The 9,691-nt window shown below is 42.6% G+C and overlaps 1 long non-coding RNA gene across 1 annotated transcript in view; it reads right to left on the bottom strand.

Moving 5' to 3' along the window:
- LOC117184796 (uncharacterized) overlaps positions 1-9,691 on the bottom strand; it is a 101,408-nt gene that overhangs the window by 25,599 nt on the left and 66,118 nt on the right. The gene's annotated exons all lie outside the window — the stretch shown is intronic.

The raw sequence follows: 9,691 nt of genomic DNA, 5'->3' as shown, positions 1-9,691 counted from the left end.
TACAGTAGTGGCTCGTGATAAGTTTTGTTCTTGTTATTTCGTTCGACGACTGGCCTACTATTCGTACTGTTTAAGTACAGTCACTGTACGTCGTATCACACCGCAAATATCAGTCATCAGCTATTGGAATTAACATATACATCGAAATACCCAGCCTTTGTAGCGCCTGTGGCAGCTATTTGACACTCTACGGGTATCAGAGGTGGCAATCTGTTAACAATTTACGCCAGGTGGCTATGATTGGATCCCTTGTGGATTGCCGCCCAGAGCGAATTGGTGTTGGAACTTGAAGCCCTAGCGAGTGGCTTTAAAATACAATTTTGGAAAAAGTCGCGCGCCACACGAGTGCGGGCTCGGGCCTGGGACTGGGCTCGATCGAGTGCCGCAGTTGCAGCTGCTGCTGGCCTCAACGCCCCCGGCCTTCCACTCACATAACTTTGGCAGCATTTTTGCAGAATTACAATTAACTGCCTATACTCGACCGCGCCCGATGCTGGTCTCCAGGCCTGGGGGCTCTGTCTTGTCGAGGCCACTGCCACTGCCAGCAGAGCCCAGAGAACACGACCAGGAGCAGTGGAGGCAGCGCAATTGCAGCCTAACAGTATGCAACCACACTTGCAGAAACTACTCTCTCCATGAGGCGGATGGTGGGTGAGTGCGAGTGGGCGGGACTGGCGCTCGGGTTGGGATTCGGGATGGAAAATTTGTTCTATTTTACGCTTTACACACAAAAACAATAAATCGCTCACAGCATCAACACAGCGTCAACTTCCCTAATGCAGCACGTCGCTGCCATGCCGGATCCGCTGCCCACGCTGGATGTAGAATGCAGGATGGCGGCTGAAGCGACCAGGATGCCAGCAATTGAGGCTGAAGCCATTTTAACTGCCACTTGAATGGCAAGAGCTAAAAATAAACAGGAAAGAATCCTAACGTCGCGTATTGCGACTACATGATACCCGATTGTGTACTAACCATTTTTATATAAACGTACTAAAAAATTGATTAGTATATTTAGGGGCCCTATAGAGAAATCGAGCATAAATTACAGTAGGGCTTATTTATTTTTTATATTACTCACGAATTACAAGTGCTAATTATTTGGTTTTGGCGTGAAAGAGTTCCGAAGGGAGATTCTTTTGAATATGGTCTTCAAAACGCCACTCTTAAGGAGAGATCGTCGCCACTAACGTGGTGTCTGGCTTCCCTCTGCCTGTTGCGCGAACGCAGTAAATCCTTGTATTCTTAGAGTACAGGGTGTGAAAAAAGGTTTAAAAAAACTACACATGTATGTACTTTATGTAGATATTATGGGAGTGTGCCGTTCTGTGCGGGCAAACGAGTCTACGGGGGCTAAAAATGTAAATTGTAATTTTCAACTTTTAAGTGGCTGCCACGTGTTATGCTGTCGCCTCTCCCAGCTTCCCCTCATTCTCTACGGGCTGATGGAAAATAGAAATTAAAATCAACATGAACACGGTCCTGTTTTCCCTTCTACTCTACGCCACCCCTAGTTCAGTGTTTGACAACTGCGCAATAATCTGTTGACTAAAAAAAGCGTAGTTTTTATATAATAATTCGGAGGTTTAATTATAGTATTGGAGTCTTGAATACGAGTGACGGTGGAAAACAGCAAGTAAAATTCACCGAGTGATCGATTGCGGTATGGTAATTCCGTCCCAGGAGATCTAGGTGAGGAGTTACTCGTTCCAAGGAAACAAGATTAAGTTTTCAGCCAATAATCGGTCGTACCGTTTGGAAGATTTTTAAACAATAGATTTGATCTGTTTCCATTTTTCTTTAATTTTGTTGTAATTTAGATATGGTTATTCGTTACGATTCTTGGTTTTGGTTTTCTCGTATCTTCAGAATTTTGGATGCCACAGATTTTCGTTCTTTGCGGTGACAGAAGAGGGCGGGGCGAAATTTTGAATTAAATTTGTACATTGTGATATCACAGGATCAGGATCAGAATCAGGCGTCAAAAATGACGGTCGGACAGAGAGATACTCGTATGTCTATATCGACTCTGCTATCTATACTTTCTGGGGTTGGAAACGCTCCTTCTGGGTGTTACGCCCCTTTACCTAAAGGTAAAATAGAGAGAGGGAAAAAAAGGAAGTGTCATTATACTGTTTCTGCACGCTTTTTCATACCGGTTTTTATACCCGATACTCAAAATGAGTATTGGGGTATATTAGATTTGTGGTAAAAGTGGATGTGTGTAACGTCCAGAAGGAATCGTTTCCGACCCCATGAAGTATATATATTCTTGATCAGCATCAATAGCCGAGTCGATTGAGCCCCGTCTGTCCGTCCGTCTGTCCGTCCCTATTAGCGCCTAGTGCTCAAAGACTATAAGAGTTAGAGCAACGATGTTTTGGATGCAGACTTCTGTGATATGTCACTGCTACCAAAATATTTAAAAACTTCGCCCCGCCCACTTCCGCCCCCGCAAAGGACGAAAATCTGGGGCATCCACAAAGCATTTTGTCTTTAATACTTTCACTACGTTCATATTTACTGAACCGCTTGAGAAATATTTCGGATAAAAGTTGTATTATATCGAAAAAACCGAGATTTATTGCAGATATTGTACTGACCAAACTGTACCATCTAATTTTTTGTAAATACAAGTTCTGGGCCCCTGAGCTCGAGGGCCCTGGTGTGCCACAACTATGTATGTCTTCAGGTAGCCGCCTCGTTTAATTTACACCCTTCAGCTCCAGTAAATCCATCCGAGGAGAGGCACTTCAGACAGGGCACATGGTGAAATTCTATCTGGCTGCTCTGCTTCTGTTGCTTATCAAATCAAGAGCCAAGTCCATTGTTGGAGCCGGAGAAGGAGGAGGAATAGACAGAGGTGGGAGTCTTTGGACACATCTTCCACATCTCTTTCTGGGTCAGTCACAAGACACGCACCCACATAGGGAGGTACATGAAATCGTTGTCTAGGCTACATGTTGTCCATGAAATGATTGAATGGAGAAAATATACAAATCCAGTTAGTGGGAGTGGGAGTGCAGCGACATCTACACATCATGGCATATGAAATGACAGGGAAAAATTGCTGAAAATATATTTGAATGAATTGAATGCAAACACATGGACCCATACCACCCATTCATCGCATCTGTATGCCAGCCAGCAAACGTCTTTCCTGCCTCCTGTCACTGCTGTTCAAACACGTGATCGATCTTCAAGGGGGCTCGGGGCTCGGGGCTCGAGGCTGGGAATGAGAATGAGAATGGGACCAGGAGTCGCCTGCTCAGGTGTCTTTTGGAGCAAGTTTTCGTGCAAAGTTTGCTCAGCACAAACATCAAATGTTGCGCGTCTCCCTCCTTCCGTCTGTCTGGCTCTGCCACACAGTCTGCTCTCTTTACGTATACCGACTGCTGCCTTATTCTATTCTCTCCCCCAATCGCTCTAGTTGTTTATGTGAATTTCTTTTGGTCGTTTTATACCCTGTGAAACGGTACTAAGACGAGATCAAGGGTATATGGCATGAAAGAATATTGATGAATCTTTCTAATTATAATCAACTGTTCTACATCTCGAAGACTTTATCCAAGCACAAACTCTTTACAGATGTATGACAGGTGTATGACAATCATACGTTCAATCAGTTACCAATATTGTCAGTAACCAGAAAATCGATTAATCTGCAAGTGCTTTATTCTTGTATTATAAGTTATGCAACCAACTTCAAATACCTACGGTTTCATTTGTTCATTCAATGAACTATCTATATTTATATCGACGACTATGACTATAGAAAAATAAAGCTAGCCGAAGATCGCTGCAATGGTATCTGCAAGGGTATGCTAAGTTCTATAACTATGGGTAAAGCTATATAAATCTAAAGGGTATGCAAGGGTATGCCAAGCTTCGGATCCCGAAGCCGGATTTTCTTTTTCTAATTTTTTGTTATATTTGCTGTTGCTGTACTTGCGCCGCTTTCATGTTTTCAGTTGGTTTGTTTGTCCGCCTGCCATTTTGTTTGTCTGTTTGAGTTGCTGTTAGAATTATTTTTTCCACTAAGGCAAAGCCGCGCCGCACACACACTCACACACAACACACACACACACAACACACACACACACACACACGCGAAAGGACTGGAAGAAAGGTGTGTATGTGGCACTCGTCCTGCCAAGTTCTTCTTTGCGAATACATATGAAATGCAAACAAACAAGCATAGATTTAATGCAGCTCTTTTGCTCTCTTCTCTCCTTCCTCCTCGGATAAGTTTTAGCTGAAGTAGGAGTATGAGGCTGTCCTGTCTCAAGTCGTATCGTTGTCTCTCTGTCTCTGAATATGTTGTCGTGGTCCAGGATGCTTCGTTAACTTGGCAAATTCCCAAGTCTGCCCATTGCTTACCCCAAGACATTTCTAGATGTGTGCTATGGCGCCATATCAATCCATATCCCAGACGAAATAAAGCCACACAAAGCCATCAGATGCCATCATCAGGTTCACCATTATAAATATCATATAGCTTTTTAAGTCTGAAAGATCTCAATCCAAAAGATCACGACAAGAGGCTTGTTCTTCCGTCTTTCTTTTCTTCTTAATTATTTTTCTGTATTTTCAATGTATCAATCTACTCTATACTATTATACTTGTTTTTAAATATACTTCTTTAGACGTTTTATTTTGCAATTTGGGGGGTATATATACAACATGCTTACTGGCTAATTAACGGTAACAAATTGCTTTTTATATACATGCATAGAGATAGAGACTTAGCTCTGACTTCTCATGGAGATGAATCCATAGTTCCATTCAGTCGACCCCTATGGTGCCACCACGTTCACCGTATTTTCATTTGCATTGAATAGCCCCCTCGACTATAACGTCATCCAAGTCCCTCCACTAGATATATGTAGGTGTAATGAAGGAAAAGTCAAACTCAGGCTTAAATCAAAGTTCTCGTTACGTCATAGTCATTCTCTCTGTCGTAGCGGTGGCATGGTACATAGCCTCCTCCATCACCATCGCCGTCCTTCGGCACCGCATCCAGGCCCTCTTAAAGTTCACTTGTCACTCACTCACCAGCGCCAGCCCCATCCCCAGTCCCAGTCACATACCCATCCTCGTCATCGTCATCCTTGTCGTCCTTGGCCGGTATAGCAGGCGCCATTCTGCTTTTGCCATCGCCTCGCTTTGCTTTGCTTCGGTCCTGATTTAGTCGGCTCAGGTGAATGATATAAACTTAATTGCGGAAATTGGGTTAAAAAGGGAGGGGGAAAAACTTTGACACATGTGCGGGTTAAACAAATTGATGTGCGACCAAGAGCGAGTGTGAGTGCGATGCCGTTCATTGACTTGACTTTCCTTTGCCCATTGCACTATGGTCCGAAAATGGCATTTACATGGGTATAAAAGCTGGTAGAGGTAATTGCATTATGGAATATAGAACACATTACAAAATCTACGAAATACTTTAGCAAGGTAACCATTTGATAAATTCATTTCCTGACCTAATATATGTACCGAGTTTATAAAGCCAGAGCCAGAGAGAGAGAGATGTATCGAATGGTATGGACAAATCTAGAATATTATTCACTAAGTGGAAAAAGTATTGATATTTATGTATTTATATTGTATAAGCAGCGGAGTGTCGGATAGTTCAGCAGAAGTACCGCGATTCCCGTCCCAACGTTCCGATTAGCTTGAGTTCATTTGACGACTGTATCTGTAGGAACGAAAAAAAGTTTTTCAGGATCCAGGATACTAAAGGATATTCGCATATTTCGTTATCATACATTAAAAGAACTTTTTTCCAATTGAAATTGACTTTTAGACCATAGTGTAAAGAATACTCGTAAAAATAGAAGCAAGGCGAAAGTTTTTTGCACACGTCGTTGCCCTCGTGGAGCCCCATGCCCGCCGTCGGACAGCCCCCACACCCGGGTTAGCCCCTTTGAGCCAGGATCCTGGACCCGGGCCCCCGCTTGTGCCGTTATAATGCAATTTTATTTCATTTCATTGAAGCCAAGTTTCCACAGAAAATTCTTTTACTTAACTTCTTCCTTCACTTGGCCCAATGTTCTCGGTGCGTACGATTCTACTCATACGATATCCCTCGCCCGGCCTCTCACCTCGAAAGCAGCCTGGCAGCGACAAATTTGCCATTGCCTTAGCCCCAGGTCCCCCAGCAAGAGCCCGGCAAGCACCCTTCCGCAGGGAACCCCTAAGACGATATATGCAAATCTTTGATGTAAGTAATAACTTCCTTCCCGCATAAGAAGGAGAAAGCTGGAAAAACATACATATGCTCGTACATACTCCTACATACTCGTACATTCATATATACATACATGCATACATACATATATATATACACGGATTCGTATGCAGAATGGCAGCGAGTGAAAGATGGAACTTTGCGATTGCAAAGCACAATATGAGCGTGTGAATATTGCTTTTAGCATTGCGAAAGTTCCGGCACTGATTTTCCGAATTCGCCGAACGGAAAACGCCGAGCGGGTGGGAAAATTCCGGATGAATCATCCAGTGCGTATTTAAACATACGATTAGTCGCTCGCTTATGGTGCATCTTGATGCAAGAGCAGAAGAAAAACATTTTAGATTATTTATATTTTAAATTTCCATCGCAATTCAATTGCGATCAATAAATCGGCCAATTGTCGCTCAGACCGATCACCAACCAAAACCGATCTTCTTTGCTTCACTTAATTTCTTTCAATTTTTAAAATGGCTTTTTTAATTTTCAATTAATTTTTGTTCAATACTTTAATCCTCTGCCTGCGTGCAATGTTGGAAGATCTGTTTTGATAAGAAAACTGGTCAGAAAAGTGCAGAAATGGATCCATAATGCATAATACCTATTTTTTTTTTATCAATATATAATAATTTCTTTCAAAGTTAAGCCACAACGTCTACACCATTGAAAGGCCTTTCTGAAAGAAAAATTCTAAAAATTATCCAGGAAATACTATGAAAAAGAATTCTAACGAAATTATCATTAAATAATTTATATTTGCGGCTAAGCCAGAGCCGGTGCCTGCCCGGTTACCAATATATGTTTTTGGCTCTAGTTCCTTTTCATTTTCGCTCTGCCTTGTTGCATAGAGTGGGAAAATCCAAAAATTGTCGAACAGTGCGGTTTTTCAAGGAGCCTCTTCTCTGAAACCCAATCGAAAAAAAAGACGGAGAATTACTGCAATTTTGTAACTTTTCCACGTGAGCTTTACCCGAGTGTGTTTGTCTTTCCACACTCTTGAAACATTCATAAAGTTGATTTACGCTCAAGTAAACCCGAAAAGTGTAAAATGATTTCATCTGATGATGATTTGGCTTTGCAAATTGCATGCTCCACTGCGTCACTTGCGAGTCTTGCATCTATGTGTGTGTGCGTGGGTGTGCTCTGCATATATGTACGTATATACATACAACTACATACATTCATACAAAATATGGCTTTCAATTATGTGTTATTACAAGTAAATCCATCAATTGCACATTTTATGTAAGTGGAACAAACAAAGCTGAGGGCAATTTCATTTAACAAACCGAAATTCCACTTATTTGTGAGCAAACACAGTGAACACTCTCCGTAAGTGCCTTGATTCGAAATGGAACGACCACATAGGTAAACAGTCGAGTGTTCCGCCAAGGCAACCCTTCCATGCACTTCCATGCATTTTGGAAAGGATTATCAATGATAATTCCTTGTAACGTGTCTGTAGAAGATCTCCAACTAAGGCGGGTTTGAACAGATACAAAGTCTAGTCTGATATTATATCCCTAAGGACTGACGATAATCTTAAGAAGGACCACCAGGAAAATGCGCACTCGTGTCCGTCTGCAAAAGCACTTGAGGGGGAAAAATATATATTTTCTTTTTTGAATGCAGAAACCTGAATCCTGATTAAACCAGAATACCCTAACTAACATTTTATGATGCGGTAGCGGCAAGGCGGACCGCGGGTCGCGGCCTGCGGCCACAGCGAGCTGTCAACAAAATGCATCCAATTGAATGCACTCGACCGTGTCGGTTAACTGCTACTTGAGCGATTTGGCTGCGGTTTTTATAAAAAAAAGAAAAAGAAAAGAGAATTTTGCGGAGAGCCACCCAAAGCGCCAAAGAGGTCGGCGCCTGTGACAGTGTCAGTGAAGCAGTGGCATAATCCCTTCACAAATCTACCTCGCGTAACGAACTGTTAATGCCAGGGCACGGGCGCAGGCCTGGGGATCCCCAGGAGAGCGACGTGTGGTGATGGCCCGGTGATTAGCAGCCAGAACCACAGCAACGCAGAGATACAGTTTCACAAAATGCCCAAAAAAAGCGACCTGCAGTAAGAGATTCCCGGAAAGGGATTTCGAACCGTGTAATCAAGGAATAGGAACTAATACCAAAAGTCTAAAAAATGGTTCCTGTGTAGAAGAATTCAAAAATTAAAGTAAAGATAAAGAAAATTGGTGCGGTAGTAGCCCTAATTAGTGGTTGAATTATTCTGTAAAGGTTGTATGCAATGCCTAAAAATAGGGAAGTGCGGCGGTTTGCGAGTTCATATGCCACTTGGAACAGGCACACTAGAAGACCACAACCACAGCAGAACCTCAACTTGCAGTGGTAGAAAAAGGTTTCATAATTGTCGAAAAACGTCGAAGGGGTGGTGTGTGTTTTGTTATGATGAAATGATGATGATCCTGGTGGTGATGATGGTGATGATGATGGTGATGGGCAAATATTTAACGTCAGTAATTAGCGCCCTGGCAGAGCGCTTGAAACTACTATGTAATGCGATAATGCCAGCAGCAACATCTACGAGTATTATGTACAAAAATTCATAATGACGTTAAGCATGGTGGTGGTACGAGGAGGTTAGTTGGTTAGGGGATTGGGGTGAAACAAAAGGATGCCAGGAAGAAACGTAAAGAACACTTTTCTAGGCATTTGCGTAGCTTTATCCCCTCGCTCTTTCTTTATCTTACTCGGTCTCTCTCTTTCTCTGTTCTTCCTTCTCGCTCTTCTTGTATATCTTTCGTTTCACCATACTTATATACTCCTCCATGTTTGGTGCCATTCTTTACGTTGTTATTTTTGATGCTCTTATAATTAAATAATTTTCCGCAAATTTTCGCACAGTTGCTGTCTCTCCTACACACATACACTCACACAACTGTACCAGAAACCAACACATAGATACACGTATGCCCCAGATAAGTTATCATTAACATACTCTCATCATCTCCGTGCCGCTCGGTCCCTTAGTTCTTCTTGCTTTCGGCAGATAATGAGAATTTAAATCGCAATAAAGTGTCGGAAAAAGCTGGCAGCGAAAGAAACACGGTAAAATAAATGTTCAGATGAATCAGAAGGAGAGAAATCCTTGGGCAGAAAGGCTACAGAGGCTATGACTTCTACATGGGAGGTGGAAATATGGGTTCCTGGAGAAAAGCTGGAAGGGTGTTCGAAGGTCTGGAGAGGTCCTGGAAAGCTATGGAAGTCTGGGGACCTAGGGATCGGGATGTCGTGAAGTCTAGTGCACAGACAGTGAAAGTGCTGCCGATTAGCGTCTGCGTTTGACTCCGGGTATCTTTGTGTGTTTGCATCTATATATGTTTACGGATACGCGTGCGTTAATAAATTGTAATTTTGAAGCGTATTTAAGGCAGACCCAGAGTCCCACTAAAAGTCACAGCCAGTAATAGCTTCCAC

Source organism: Drosophila pseudoobscura, chromosome X, assembly GCF_009870125.1.
Source record: "Drosophila pseudoobscura strain MV-25-SWS-2005 chromosome X, UCI_Dpse_MV25, whole genome shotgun sequence".
NCBI lineage: Eukaryota > Metazoa > Arthropoda > Insecta > Diptera > Drosophilidae > Drosophila > Drosophila pseudoobscura.
The sequence above is the reverse complement of the archived record's forward strand: the minus strand, read 5'-3'. Positions and strand labels throughout refer to the sequence as shown.